The sequence below is a fragment of the Sciurus vulgaris genome, assembly GCF_902686455.1.
Source record: "Sciurus vulgaris genome assembly, chromosome: 1".
Lineage (NCBI taxonomy): Eukaryota > Metazoa > Chordata > Mammalia > Rodentia > Sciuridae > Sciurus > Sciurus vulgaris.
This window is the reverse complement of record NC_136461.1, coordinates 173,056,815-173,073,131: the sequence shown is the minus strand read 5'-3', so window position 1 is coordinate 173,073,131 and position 16,317 is coordinate 173,056,815. Positions and strand designations below refer to the sequence as shown.

The 16,317-nt window shown below is 37.5% G+C and overlaps 1 pseudogene across 1 annotated transcript; it reads right to left on the bottom strand.

The window, feature by feature from the left end:
• Positions 1-893: 893 nt before the first annotated feature.
• LOC306638413 (large ribosomal subunit protein eL6-like) lies at positions 894-1,773 on the bottom strand (annotated as a pseudogene). The gene has a single exon. The product of its transcript is annotated as a large ribosomal subunit protein eL6-like (transcript).
• Between the last annotated feature and the right edge of the window lie 14,544 nt (positions 1,774-16,317).

Sequence of the window (16,317 nt, the reverse complement as noted above, 5' to 3'; positions counted from 1 at the left end):
AGCCTTTCTCTCCAGCTGCCTGGACCTGAAGGGCTTCTGCACATTGCTTGAAAATGAGAATGGTTTTAATTCAACAGTCATCCACTAAACTGTTAGGAGTCGTTAATCTTCTCCTATGTGTGGGCTCTGCAATATGGAGGTCAACAAGATAGATGAAGTCCTTGCTCTCATGGGAATTACGTTAGGGGAAGGGGGAGAGACAGAGAGAGAGGGAGAGGTAGAATTGTGTGTGTGTGTGTGTGTGTGTGTGTGTGTTTGTGTGTGTGTGTGTGTCTAAGGTGTTGCTTTCTAATCATTTGTTTTTGCAATGCTGGGGATTCAACTCAGGCTTTGTGTATACTGGGTAAGTACTCTACACCTGAGCTATATCTCCCGCCCTACGGTGTTACTTCCTTGGACAAAGTGGCCAGGGAAGGACTCTGAGAATGTGACATCTGAACCATGATGTTAAGGATGAGGGGTCTTCAGTCATATAGACATCACTTTCTAGAAGGACAGAGGAAAATCTCCAAGGAGGTGCCAGCTGAACTGCTTCAATCACAAGAAGAGGTTTGGCACTTAAAGGTCACACACCTACCACACTTGCATAATTAAGTTCCTCACCATCTGTACCATTGTGGCTGTAGTAACCTCTATAACAATCTTGAAATCTCCTTTAGGAAAACTCTGAATCCTCCACTCCTGGGTTGGATGCCTGTGCTGTGCACTTCTAAGCACCTGAGTTGACTTTAATCCATTTGATAGTAATTTTCTGTTTGCTTCCATTTCTGTTAGACTATAATCTTTCTGAAGTCAGGGTCCTTGTCCTAGCATAATATCCAGGGCAAAATAGACTTATGATACTTAATAGACTCATTAAATACACAAGTCATTTTTTAAAAATGTATGTTTTTAAATTAGGTTCTTGGTAAGAAATTTAGAACACCAGTTTGTGAGGATAAACTCAATTTGTTAGAGCAAAAACAGATCGCATATAGCCCTGGAGCTGAGGAATAGCTTTGATTTTGGGTAAAATTTGTGAGTCCACATCTTTCTGGTCAACCTTGCGCTGCTCTGTAATCTTGTATTTCTCTTTCTCTGTGTTGAAGATTTCACCTTCCTGGTGTCTTGGGCTTCCTCAACTTCTTCTTGAAGTAAGCATCAGTAAGGTGTTTTGGGATTTTCACATTGCTGATATCAATCTTTGTGGAGGTGGTGATAACAAATTTCTGGTGTGTTCTATGCAGAGGAACTCAATTAAGGGAAAGAGGTCCTGTCACAAGTAGCAAGCCAGTGTTCAACTGCTTCAGGAAAACCACTCTCTTGCCTCTGTGGCACCCAGTGAGGATGATCAGGATGGTCCCTGGAGTGATGCTGGCTTGCAGTTTTCACACATGCTGACTGAAGGGCTTTTTGCTGTGGCTCAACAGCTTCATGGCACATCTTCAGTCCGATAGTATCTAGGCATTTTGCGAAGCTTAACCACTCTGGTTCCACTGTTCTTGTCGCCACCAACTGGTTTTGTGACAGTAGCAAGAAACTTCTCCTTCTTCTTCTCAACCTTGGATTCAGCAGCGAGGTCTTCCTCTTGTGCATGGCCTTTTGGGAATACATAGCAGCCCGGGAGTATCTGCCAATTCCTCTAACCTGGACAGGGTTTCGGCTGCAGTGGGGCTTCCCTTTCTTGGGTTTCTTATCCTTAGGGTCTCCCTTTATAACCTTGTCAACAGCATCAGCCTTCTTGACTCCAGGTTTCTTCTTAGTGTCGAGCTTCTCAGCCTTTTCATCTGCCATTTTGCAAGATGGGGAAGAGAACTCCACAAGTCACTTTTTAAAAACTACATAGAAATCAAAAATGCAGGAGGCAAATTATAGTCTTAACCTTTCAGAAAACTGAATAAATAATGTATAAGGCAAACTCAAGAAACATTTTATAGGACACAGAAAATGGATAAAGAGATAGATGAATATTTTGAGATTGAATATAATGCTGTATTGGACAGTTGTTTCTTTTCTGTTTTGCAGATGTATTTTTTCCTTTCAATAACCTTTTATGTACAGGTATCAATCATTTGACATATTATGTGAAGCCTGACCTTTTTGTTCACTTACAATCATAAGATAAATACTAGTAACTTTGAAATGGTATGTAGTAAATGTCAGGCCTTGACATGAAGGATTGCCTGAGTTGAAGTATGGTAAATGGATAAGGATTCTTCTCTTCCCACCTGAGAACTGGACATTAAATGTTATAGGATAACCATAAATTTAACCACAAATTAAATTGAAAAATTAAAGTTACTTGTATTTTGGAAATCTGATCATGTGCCTCCTATGACCAAATGCTTTAGTGGCTTGAAGAAAATGTCAAGATATTGGAGTAAGTTAATGACTTTTTGATGTTTTTAATAATTTCAAGAAAAATACAGTTTTCATTAAACAGTTAAACATAGTTAGCTTGTACTTCAGCAATTCCACTCCTAGGTACTCCTACAGAAATGAAAACATATGTCCATACACATAATTGTACAGAATGTTTACAACAACATTCTTCATAACAGCCAACAGTAGAAAACAACCAAATATCCATTAACTGATGAGTGAATAAAGAAAATGTAGTATATCCCCACAATGGCATATTATTTAGAAATACAATGTGATGAAATTCTTATATATCCTACAACACAGATGAACCTTGATAACACTATGCTAAGTGAAAGAACTCAATCTCAAAGGTCCCTGCACTATATGATTCCATTTGATTAAATGTCCAGAATAGATAAATCTATTGAGACAGAAAATAGATGACTAGTTGCCAGGGGCTGGGAGGGATGAGAATAAAGATGAGTACTGATAAGAACAGGTTTCTTTGAAGTAGTGAAAATATTTTAAAATCGATTATGGTGATGGATATATGGCTATGTGAATATTCTAAAAAGTCATTTATCTGAATACATTAAATGAGTGAATTTGTATACTATGGAAAGCCTTTTTTTAATGAAGGCTTTAATTTTCTTAAACAGTAAGCAGAAAGGGAATGGCATATAACCGCTGCAAGACTGTCTGCCTCTAACCACCAATCTAAAATACCTGAGATTCAGCTAATCATGTGCATTTGGAGAAGTCCAAGAACAGTGTTCTCTACTTGAACCTGAAGCTAAAGTTAATGACAGTGAAGTCTGGGAGGAGGAAATGCAGAGAAGAAGATGGCGGGAAGGTCGCCATCTACCTTGGTTCCCAGGCCTCACCCACATACCTCCAGTTGTTACTTTCTTCAATACAGAGTTAAAAGTGAGTCCACTGTTAAAGACAACTACTGGAATTAGAGAAAGATTATTGGTTCTTGGATGTTGGGTCACATTTAGGGTTGGAAACTGGGAGAAGCACAGTTAAAACAAGGGCTGAGGAATCGATGGAGCATCAAAGACTGTGGCAAAGAGAGAAAAGCCCTGGGATGGGGATTTAGGCCAAAAAATCAGGGCTGGTGAGGTCTATGGCTACTAGTGTAGAGCTGACAGTACAAAATAACTCACTCTGCTTCCTTTTAGCAACATACATAATATGCCATAGAGTGGTGGCCACTAGCAGTTGGTTTCTCATTTTTAAGCATGAGTTTTTGTTGTAGTTTCCTGTTTCACTTCATATATTGAAATATTGAATATGTTTGACATGGTTTGTTTCTTATTTTTCCATAAGTTGTTAGCTGATAAGGAGTAATATCAGGTTAATACACTGGATTTTAGAGCACAAAAAGATGACTGGATAAGTTTTGGGTGTTCTTGTTTTGGGGAGAAGGAGATGGTGTTTTCATTTGTGAAAGAGAAATGTGCATTGTAATAGGGAGGAATACTTTTAAAGACGAATGTATGGCAATATGGATGAGTGGTGTCTGTGTGTGTGTGTGTCTGTGTGTTAGAGAGAGAGAGAGAGAGACTAGGATCCTGAGTAGTTAAGAATGGCATGGAATGTAATAGACATCAACTCTGTCTTTGTAATTTCAGCACCTCTTCTGTTTGAGAGCAGCCTCTTCAACATCTGGTGGGCATATGGTACATGCACTCAATACTGATTGGTCTTGGGTGCATCTCATAATAAAACCAATTAGAATCTTTTTATTGTGTGGAATTTATATGGAATCTGGGGGAGAGAAATCTCGTTTGCCTTGTGATAGCTCAAGCAGTAAATAACCTATAAGCCTGCCACTCCTGGGAGCAATTTCTGCTACCATTTTCAGAGAATCTATCAGAGAACAAAGCTAATACAGAGGAAAGGAAGCACTGAGGGGGCAAATATTTATGAATGTTTTGTTCATAGTTCAATCCTGGTACTTAAAACAGTATCTGGCACACAGCAGTTCCTCATTAAATGTTCGTTGAATAAATAAAATCAGAACTAAAAAACAGAATACTGGTGATGTGATCTAAACTTCTGGTTCCAGTTATGTCTAGAGCCAGTTTTATTCTTTGGACTTCCCAGGTACCTGAGTCAGTAAAATTCCTTTTATTCTTTTAATTAGAGTGACAGATACTGCAAATTGCCTCATTCACTATCACTCCAATTCCTCATTAACATGACTTCCTTTACATCAGAGACTGGAAAACCAAAGTCTATATTACCCATATGCCTTTGCAGTGAGGATTTCTGCCTGTGAGGTAGCATCCACCAAACAGATGCATCTGAATGAGATTTGGAAGGGACTTATGAGCTGTATAGTGTGGCTACCTGGCAGCAGAGTGGCAGAGGCATTTTGGTACTTTTGCAGCAGCTAGGTCAGAAGCCCTGATGACTAGTCAGTCCCTACCTCTGTGCAAATAGCAATGACAGCAGCCAGTTCTCATTGAGCAGCTCTCTTGACCATGGCAGAGGCAGCATGGTCTTTAGGTTAGTATGGTAGTGGCAGCAGCAGCATCTTTGTTGGGGCAGATTTAGATGTGTATCCAGGAGTTTTTCCTGAGTCCAGTTTCCTACCATAGGTCTTCCAATCATTCAGTAACAAGTTAATACTCTTTGGTAAGTATCTCTATGCTTAAATAGGCTTGAGTAAATTCTTTTGACTACAATTGTACTTTGACCAATATTATGAATATAAGTTTATTTCCTCTCAACAACAACTACAAGAGTCCAGGCTAATACAGCAGAACTTTGAAGATGAAAACAACAACAATTGGAGGAGGGAGAATAACAAAATATATGAGAAAAATTCCAAGTACATGAACACTGAAAAATGTCTGTTTTCAGTGGAAATATGTCAGTCTGACCTCAGGCTTCTGTACAATGCCAACATCCACAGAAACTTGAGGGTGAGAATGCTATACTTACATGTGATATAAAAGATCTTAGAATCAGACCATGCGTGTGTCCTGTCTGAAAAACTTCTCCAAGATAGGCTTTATATGGGCTGGGGTTGTGGCTCAGTGGCAGAGCACTTGCCGAGCACGTATAAGGCACTGGGTTTGATCCTCAGCACCACATAAAAATAAATAATTTAAAGGAAGGTGTTGTGTCCATCTACAACTAAAAATATTTTTTAAAACTCCAAAAGATGAGCTCTATGACTCCAACAAGAAATCTGTCAAAACCAAAACATTAAAGATTGGGAAGTTTTGGTAGAGAAGAAGTATTGACATGTAACAACATGAAGTAAGCACATAAAAATCAAATTCATAACTGTATTACAAATCTGAATGTAAAACAAAACCATTATGAAAGAAAAACTCTTTTTTTTTTTTTGGTATGGGAAAGAATATCTATTAGGGTTCTTGAAACTAATGGAAACAAACTCTAAATAGCTTAGGCAAAAAAGGAAACTTATCAGGGGCCTTAGCCACAGAATCAAAACAGAAACTAAAGAATCAGGTCTCATAAAGAATAGGTACTGAGAAAGTCCAGGAATGCAGAAGGAACAAATTGATGTCTCCAGCCACCGGGATGCTTGGCTCCAACCATTGTCCGTTTCTGTCATGTGGAAGCAAAGGTGTTTCTGGTGTTCTCTGCTTATTACAAAGTAGAAAAGGAGGCTGATGGTGTACAGCTCAGTTGTAGAACAATCCCCAGCACTGTAAACAAAACCCAAAAAGGCAGGAGGATCACTTGGACCCAGGCATTTGAGACCACTAGTGAGACCTGTTTTAAAAAAAATAGTACAAAAGAACATTTCTTAACTCTATAGCTATAAATAACAATTAAGGCTTCTATATTTTGTCCCAATACAGTAGTCTCCCTCATCCATGGGGAATATGTCTCAAGACCCCTCCAGTGGATGCCTAAAATTGTGGGCAGTACTAAATCCTACATAGAGTAGACTCTTATTTTTTTCCTATGATAAATTTTGGCTTATAATTAGGCATAGTAAGAGTTAACAACAATAATAAAATAAAGAACAATTATAACAATATACGGTAACAAAAGTTATGTGATGGTGGTCTTTCTCTCAAAATATCTTGTCCTGTTGACCTTGGGTAACCAAAACTTCAGATAGAGGGGGACTACTGTGCAAACCTAGAACAGCAGCTGCAGTTAGAATTCCCATCTGAACATGCCAGCAGCAGTCCACTGTCATTCTTCAGTACTGTCAGGATATTTCCAGCTCCCTAACAGACCTTCTTATCTCATTGGCTAGATGGCTTCAAATCCCCATTCCTAAACCAATGAAGGCAAGGAAATGGACTTCTTTAGATTGGAACTTAGTCTAAGATTCACTTGCATGTACTAGGGAGAAGTTCGGTCTCCTGGAAGCCCATAGAATCCCATGGTTGTTTTATAACTTTAAAAAAGGTGTTTTATTTAGCAAGTAAAAACATCTGTTAGGTAGGTCACAAATAGTGGCATCAGAATCTGAAATTCTTCCAGGGACACAGCATTGCCTTTGATTTACTCTTTTACTGGGGAGAAGGAACTTTTCCCTAGCACAGTAGTCCTTATTTCAATTCTAGGGACTTTTGTCAGTTGTTAAGAACATTTTATCCAATACGGAACTGGGAAAAAAAAAATCCAAGAATGAACGGGTTTAAAGTTCGACTGGGTCATACTATTCATTCTAACTCAGGTACGTCTTTACTCTGATAGATGGAGCTTGGTGGATTTATGTGTGCTGAAAATTACTGTTAGCTCAGAGCAAGTTCTAAAATTTCCAAAAAGCCTTAATTATTTATCTCATCCTAGGACACAGTTTTCCTATTAAATTACCTTTAGGAATATCAAAGAATAATAGAGAGTGAATTTTTGCTGTTACAACATGGTACCTCATCTCCTATTCAGATAAAATACTCTAAATTTGTGGATTCAGCTCTGAAAATTGGATGAATAAACTATAGTTTGGCCTTAGGTCAGAACTTTATTCAAAATACCTAAGATATTTTGGTTCCACAAATCAAGTAAGGCTTTAGAGGAAAGCCTTGGTTCAAACTGCATAGCCAGAGATCTCTGAGAGTACGATCACTCTGATTATCTGTTCTTCCAGTCTTTTCTTGTATACTTGCCCCAGGTTGTTCAGAGAGGCTATCTAATTTTGAGGATACTGAGATTTTCCTATACATATTAAAAGGAGGAAGCACATTTTGATTGAAACATTTTTCATCAGCCATTTCCAACATTCAGAAAATAGTAAAGTTTGCAGTGAAGAGGGATGAACCCAGGGCCTTGCTAGGCAAGTGTTCAACCAATGAGCTATATCCCAAGTCTAGCCAACCTTTCTTTCTCCTTCCTTCCTTTCTTTTCTTTCCTTTTCTTTCTTTCTTCCTTTCTTTCTTTTTTTCCCCTTTGCTGGAATTTCTCTCAGCACTGAGGATCTCCAGGCCTTGAAGAAGGAAGAGTCATTCCAATCCTTCTTGGGGCAACAGTTACGGGTGTGTAAGCAGGACACTCTCAATGGATCTATTCCAGCATTCCTATCTCAGGGAGTCTTTAATTTCCTTCTTGTATGTAAGCCAAGGGATTTTTGGCATCTCCACTTTTCTTAATGAGGGCCAGTACTGGATTCTGATTTGCCTTATCCAACCCAGTTAGACACCCAACTGCTTGAGCCAACACTGAATGCAGAACTTGTGGTGAGTGCGTCTATACTGATTGCTTTTAAAAATATATTCCCTGAACATTTCCACCAACAGTTTGTTTACTTAAAGCAGCAAATCTCTGCAACCTTTGCGGTTTAAAAAAACCCCTCCTGTTAGCAAAGAGACAATCCTGACCAAATATCTGAGATATTATTGCCTGTCATTATCCTTTATGTGCCCCAAACAGACTGGCAAATTGAAGTACCTGTTGTGTTTAAAGTGCCAGGAATGGTGTGGGCAAAATCTAATAAGAGTTGGGCACGGTGGCCCATGCCTGTAATCCCAGTGGCTCGGGAGGCTGAGGCAGGAGGATCACGAGTTCAAAGCCAGCCTTAGCGAAGTCGAGGCACTAGCCACTCAGTGAGACCCTGTCTCTAAATAAAAAATAAAATAGGGCTGGCGATGTGGCTCAGTGATTGAGTGCCCTTGAGTTCAATTCCTGGTACAAAAAAAAAAAAAAATCTAATAAGAGCTCCCCTCCAAAAATCATTATCCAAGAGGTTCTCAAAAGGATCAAAAGTGGGAAGTATCAAAATTACTTGATGATCCTTTGCAAAATATAGACCTGCTTCTACCTCTCAGGGATATATAAGAATGGTAGAGATTAGGGTAAGGAGGTCATGCATATTGAAAAATTTCTCTAGAGTTTTTGATAGGCACCCTCCCACACTCACAACTCATTACGCCCCATACTGCTACTATGCACCCATCTTAATCATGAATACGGTATAAGGGAGGTGATAAAATTGCTGTTTACAATTAATTATAAGGAGGGGAACTCTTCTTAAGTTAAAACAAATTGTGTTCATGTTGCAGCTCTTCCCTTCTCTATAAAAGAACAGACAGGGGTTGTGGTATAGTTCAGTGGTGTGAACAAGGCCTTGATTTGATCCCTTCAGCACCCCTAAAAAAGGGTAGATGAAGTATTTGCTCCTTCCCCATTTGGGGGTTTAGCCATGTGACTTGGATCAGGGGAAGATGAGAGGAAGTGACAATGTGTCAGTTTTACACAGAAGTTTTACAAAGCAGTTTGTGTTACTGCCTACTCCTTTGCTGTTCCCTCTGCCATGAGAATGGCATGTTCCTTCAGCCTGGTTCCTAGAAAGAAACAGACAACAGAGTTGCAGCACTGACAGGCACTGTGAGTAAGAAATGAATGCTTGTTTTTAGATGCTGTAGAGATGTTGAGTTGTTTGCTACTGCAGCAGATCTGACAAACATATATCAAAATATATTTTTTTTTATTATCGCTGAGCACCTTGATGGATTTGGCTAGGTATTTAAAGTAACACCAAAGCCTGAGCTTAGGGTTATGAACTACAGGGAACTAAATTTTTTTATATAAGAAAGCAGGACATTTTTGTTCTATCTGCTTGAGGGGTAATTGACCAGGGAAATAAACAGATAAATAGAAGGTCTAACGAGGAAGGAGATAAGCGATCCAAAAATTGTTAAAGGACTTTTAGGCCAGAAAATCTAATTTGAAATTTTACATTGTTTCCCTTTTAGTTAAGTATAGTAATACACATACCATATGTGAATGCATTTTTGTGTAAATCTAAGAAAAGCTTTGAGTTCCACTCTTGGGTTAATTGTCCAAAAAAGGAGAAAGAAACAGCCTGTTGGTTTCATCCATCAGTTGCTACAATTGAACACAAGCATGAACTTGATGTTTGAAGAGACCTTGGGAATGTATATCTCCTAGGGAATGTGTAAAAATTATAAGGAGGGCCTTATTTTCACAAGCCATGTAGATAAAAACAGATAAACCCTTAGCCACACTAACAAAGAGAAGGAGAGAGAAGACTCAAATTACTAAAATACATGATGCAAAAGGAAATATCACGACAGACACCACTGAGATACAGAACATAATGAGAAGCTACTTTGAAAATCTGTATTCCAACAAAATAGAAACTACCGAAGACATTGACAAATTTCTAGAGACATATGCTCCTCCCAAACTGAACCAGGAGGACATACACCATTTAAACAGATCAATATCAAGCAATGAAATAGAAGAAGCCATTAAAAATCTACCATCTAAGAAAAGCCCAGGACCTGACGGATTCTCAGCCGAGTTCTACAAGACCTTCAAAGAAGAACTCATTCCAATACTTCTCAAAGTATTCCAGGAAATAGAAAAGGAGGGTACCCTACCAAACTCATTCTATGAAGCTAATATCACCCTCATACCCAAACCAGGAAAAGACACATCAAGGAAAGAAAATTTTAGACCAATATCCTTGATGAATATAGATGCAAAGATCCTTAACAAAATATTGGCAAACCGTATCCAAAAACATATTAAGAAAATTGTGCACCATGATCAAGTGGGGTTCATTCCTGGAATGCAAGGATGGTTCAACATTTGTAAATCAATAAACGTAATCCATCATGTTAATAGACTTAAGGATAAGAATCATATGGTTATTTCAATTGATGCAGAAAAAGCGTTTGACAAAATACAACACCCCTTCATGCTGAAAACACTAGAAAAAACAGGGACAGTAGGAACATACCTGAACATTGTAAAGGCTATTTATGCTAAACCCACAGACAACATCATTCTTAATGGAGAAAAACTGAAACCATTCCCTTTAAAAATGGGAACAAGACAGGGATGTCCTCTTTCACCACTTCTATTCAACATTGTCCTCGAAACTCTAGCCAGAGCAATTAGGCAGACTAAAGAAATTAAAGGGATACGAATAGGAAAAGAGGAACTTAAGCTGTCACTATTTGCGGATGACATGATTCTATATTTAGAGGATCCAAAAACCTCCTCCAGAAAACTTCTAGACCTCATCAATGAATTCAGCAAAATAGCAGGCTATAAAATCAACACACATAAAACTATAGCATTTTTATACGCAAGCGATGAAACAGCTGAAAGGGAAATGAGGAAAACAACTCCATTTGCAATAGCCTCAAAAAAAAAAAAAAAAAAAACTTGGGAATCAATCTAACCAAAGAGGTAAAAGATCTCTACAATGAAAACTACAAAACATCGAAGAAAGAAATTAAGGAAGACCTTAGAAGATGGAAAGATCTCCCATGTTCTTGGATAGGCAGAATTAATATCATCAAAATGGCCATACTACCTAAAGTGCTATACATATTCAATGCAATTCCAATTAAAATCCCAATGATGTACCTCACAGAAATAGAGCAAGCAATCATGAAATTCATCTGGAAGAATAAAAACCCAGAATAGGTAAAACAATCCTTAGCAGGAAGAATGAAACAGGGGGTATCACAATACCAGAACTTCAACTATACTACAAAGCAATAGTAACAAAAACAGCATGGTATTGGCACCAAAATAGACAGGTAGATCAATGGTACAGAATAGAGGACACGGACACAAACGCAAATAAATACAATTTTCTCATACTAGACAAAGGGGCCAAAAATATGCAATGGAGAAAAGATAGCCTCTTCAACAAATGGTGCCGAGAAAACTGGAAATTCATATGCAACAGAATGAAACTAAACCCCTATCTCTCACCCTGCACAAAACTCAACTCACAATGGATCAAGGACCTTGAAATCAGACCAGAGACCCTGCATCTTATAGAAGAAAAAGTAGGTCCAAATCTTCGCCTTGTTGGCTTAGGATCAGACTTCCTTAACAGGACTCCCATAGTACAAGAAATAAAAGCAAGAATCAATAACTGGGATAGATTCAAACTAAATAGCTTTCTCTCAGCAAAGGAAACTATCAGCAATGCGAAGAGAGAGCCTACAGAGTGGGAGAATATCTTTGCCTCTCATACTTCAGATAGAGCACTAATTTCCAGAATCTATAAAGAACTCAAAAAACTCTACACCAAGAATACAAATAACCCAATCAACAAATGGGCTAAGGAAATGAACAGACACTTCACAGAAGAAGATGTACAAGCAATCAACAGATATATGAAAAAATGTTCAACATCTCTAGTAATAAGAGAAATGCAAATCAAAACTACCCTAAGATTTCTTCTCACCCCAATTAGAATGGCGATTATCAAGAACACAAGCAACAATAGGTGTTGGAGAGGATGTGGGGAAAAAGGTACACTCATACATTGCTGGTGGGACTGCAAATTAGTGCAGCCACTCTGGAAAGCAGTGTGGAGATTCCTTAGAAAACTTGGAATGGACCTACCATTTGACCCAGCTATTCCACTCCTCGGCCTATACCCAAAGGACTTAAAATCAGCATATTACAGAGATACAGCCACATCCATGTTCATAGCTGCTCAATTCATTATAGCCAGACTGTGGAACCAACCTAGATGCCCTTCAATTGATGAATGGATAAAGAAACTGTGGTATATATATATATAATGGAATATTACTCAGCTATAAAGAATAATAAAATTATGGCATTTGCAGGCAAATGGATGAAATTGGAGAATATCATGTTAAGTGAGATAAGCCAATCTCAAAAATCCAAAAGGCAAATGATCCCACTGATAAGCAGATGATGACACTTAATGGGGGGTGGAGGAGGGCAAGAATGGAGGAAGGAGGGACTGTATAGAGGGAAAAGAGAGGTGGGAGGGGTGGGGGGGAAGGAAAAAAATAACGGAATGAATCAAGCATCATTACTCTATGTAAATATATGAATATGCAAATGGATGCTGTTACTCCATGTACAAACAGAAACAACATGTATCCCATTTGTTTACAATAAAAATAAATTAAAAAAAAAGGACTAATAAAAAAAATTATAAGGAGGGCCTTATTTTCACAAGCCATGTAGTCAGAATTCACAACGATCTTTTCTAGAAACTTTGGAATATACCAACTGATATCTAGGAATAGATTTGAAAATCTTAAATAAATGTTAGATTAATTCTAACTACAACTAAAATAATAATCTACACTAAGTAGTGTATATCCCAGTAATCTAAGAGTGTTAGATAGGAAAGTTATTAGGATATGTTAGTATAAGAAAAAAAAATCCCTCAATGACTACCTAATGATGGTTGAATGACATCTGGTAAATTAAATACTAACTTAAGGAAAAAAAAACTCACTAAAAGGTATAATCTGGGTGCAGTACTGCAAGCCTGTAATCCTAGTGACTCAGGAGGCTGAGGCAGGAGGATTACAAGTTCAAGGCGAACCTTAGTGAACCCTGTCTCAAAATAAAAAATAAAAAGGGTTGCTTGGAGGGGCTGGAGATGTGATTTAGCGGTAGAACACTTGCCTGGCATGGGTGAGGCCTTGGCCCTGTGTTCAGTCCCCAGTATGGCAAAAAAAGGAAAAAGAAAAGAAAACTGATTGTAAAACGCACTGGAGGTGTAGTTCAGTAGTAAAGCACCCTGGGTTCAACCCCCGGTATCATACACGTAAAGTATAAAAGAAGAGAGTCAGGGGCTTACACTCTCAGTGATAGAATGATTGTCTAACATGCAGGAGGCCCTGGGTTCAGTTCCTAACACCACCCAAAAAAAGTGTAAAAGAAGAACGCTTTACTGGAATTTAAAAATATATTTTACCTTTCTTTTATTTAAGATGGGAGATGGTGGTCTCACTATATTGCCTAGGCTGGCCTTGAACATGAAATCCCCGTGCCTCAACCTCCCAAGTGTTTGGGATTACAGATATGCATCACCAGGCCTAGCTTAAAAAAAATCTTCTAAACTGTCATCATGAAATCTTTTGGTAAGAAAACCTCTAATAACTTTCTTCTGGAAATTTAATCCAACATAAAAAGGCAGAAGACAGAAATAAGAATTATAAATGTTAAAAGTGACATTATTAATATTCACAGATGAAATGATTCAATACTGAGAAGATTAAAAAAGATGGTGAATAATATTAGCAAGATAGTCTTGCATAGATCAAATTAATAGTGATAGACACATCATATTCCTTTTAGGGAAAACTAGCCATAAAGATGTCAGTACTTCCTAAATTAACTTGTAAATTTCCTTTCAATTTGTTTTCTTATTTTTTATATTGATTTGTTTTCTTACTTGATTTATTTCTGGGAATTTGACAAAATGATCCTAAAGTTCATTGCAATAATAGACACACCATAATACCAAAGAAAGAAATGAAAATTTTAATGATGAAGAATAATTTATTCTACTGTGCAGAATTAAAATAGAATAAAATACAAAAATGTATAGTGGCAAGAATAAAACAACATGGGCCTTGGATCCAATAGATTTAGGTTTTGAATTTTAGGTTCTGACATCTTGAATGATTAACTTAATATCTTTAAATAAAGCATGTATTATAGACTCTAAATGTCCTACTCCCCTTCCTCAACCCCAAGTTCACATGCTGGCCATGGTCTCATCATGGAGAGAATATACTTCCCTGTCTTTGACCTTGGGAGTTGTTGGTGTGACTTGGGTTGGTCAGCAGCCTGCAGGCAGAAGTAACAGTGTTTCAGTTCCAACCATGTTTTAGTGCTTCCTTTTCAGAAGCCTCCATAGTTCTTTTTGTTCTCCTGGCCCTTTGCTGTCACCATAAAAGCTTCCCAGAGAGCAGCAGCTGCCCAGTCAGCCTGGGCTTCAGGGTGAACACATAGAACACAGCTGCCCCAGCTGCCCCACAGATCCATGAGAATAAACAACTGCTGTTTTAAACTGCTGAGAACCAGCCAACGATATGTACCAGCTGTTTGTTACAGAAGATTCCCAGGAATTGCCCCCAACACTTAGGCTCATACTTTATTGGTCAAAATTTAGTCACATGGTCAATTCTAACTGCAAGAGAGGCTGGGAAATGTGGCTAGCTAAAACTTAGAAGGAAAAAATGGATTCTGTGGGACAACTAGCAGTCTCAGTCACAAGTGTATAATGCCTACTGATTTTTTAAAAATATTTTTTTAGTTGTCAATGGTCCTTTATTTTTTTATATGTGGTGGTGATAATCGAACCCAGGGCCTCATACATGCTAGGCAAGCACTCTACCACTGAGCTACAACCCCAGTCCTATGATTTTTAAATGCATCTTCAGATATTTATTTACTTTTAACTTGGGAGTCACTCGTGCTAAGAAACACTGAGCTACATCCCCAGGCCCACTCTTTATAAATGAAATCATTCTGATTGTTCATCTATTATCTTTTTTTCTCCACTTACTTCTTTAAAAGATCTTTCCATGTCAATAAAAGGCGCTTCATTCTTGACAGCTTTATATTTTCTATAACTTTATATAGCAATGATTTATTTGACCATTTTCCTTTAAATTATTTCCAATTTTTTCCCAATTCCAACAGTACTAAAACAAAACCTTTGCACATCCATACTTATGTCTATGCATAATTATTTTTGTTGGAAAGATTCCTAGAAGGAAAAAAAGAAAAATTCTTAGGAATGGGATTGCTGGTTCAAAGCCTATATGCATTATTTCAAAAGATATTATAAAATTACTCACCAAAAAGATTTCATAGCTTATATTTCTAAATGAGTATATAAAAATATCTCTTGGAAATCAATTCTTGATGGTACTGTATCAAAACATTAAACTACTCATGCTATTTGTCCCAGTAATTTTGTTTATGGGCATTTATCCCAGAAAATAATATGAAAAGCAAAATGAATTCTGAACATATTATGCATTATAACTATAATACTACAGTGAAAAACTAGTTACAAAATGAATTTTTAAAACAGAGCAGATGCATTATTATAAAATGATTACAAAGACTTTAGTAACAAAAAGTTGCTTATGATATAATCTTATTTTAAAATACCAGACTTAATTAAAAGTTCAAAATAATTGTGCTTTGGATGTATACTCATTAATGCTATCTTCTTTTACCTACCTTACTACTTTTCATTTCCCAGGGTTGCTTTGATGAAGATGTCTTAGTCCATTAGGGCTGCTACAACAAAATTCCATAAGCAACAGAAATTTATTTCTCAAAGTGCTGGAGGCTGAGAAGTCCAAGATAAAGGAAGAGAGAGTGTCTAAGGAGGGTCCACTTTCGGGTTCACTGATTATGTATTTTTTATTATGTTCTCACATGGTAAAAGGGGCAAGTTGCCTCTGATTGGGCCTTATAAGGGCACTAATTTCATTCATGAGGGATTGACACTCATGACTTATGTCACCTCCCAAAGACTTCACCTTCTGAAATCATCACCTTAGAGGTAAAGAGTTCAACTTGTGAATTTTGAGCAGACATAAATATTCAGATCACAGTAGAAGATTATACTTTTTTAATAAAAAATGAGTAGACAAAATTTTTTGATGGCTCTTAGGAAATTGTGCTAGTTAGCTCTTTTATTACCATAACAAACACTTAAGATAACCAATTTATAAAGAAAAA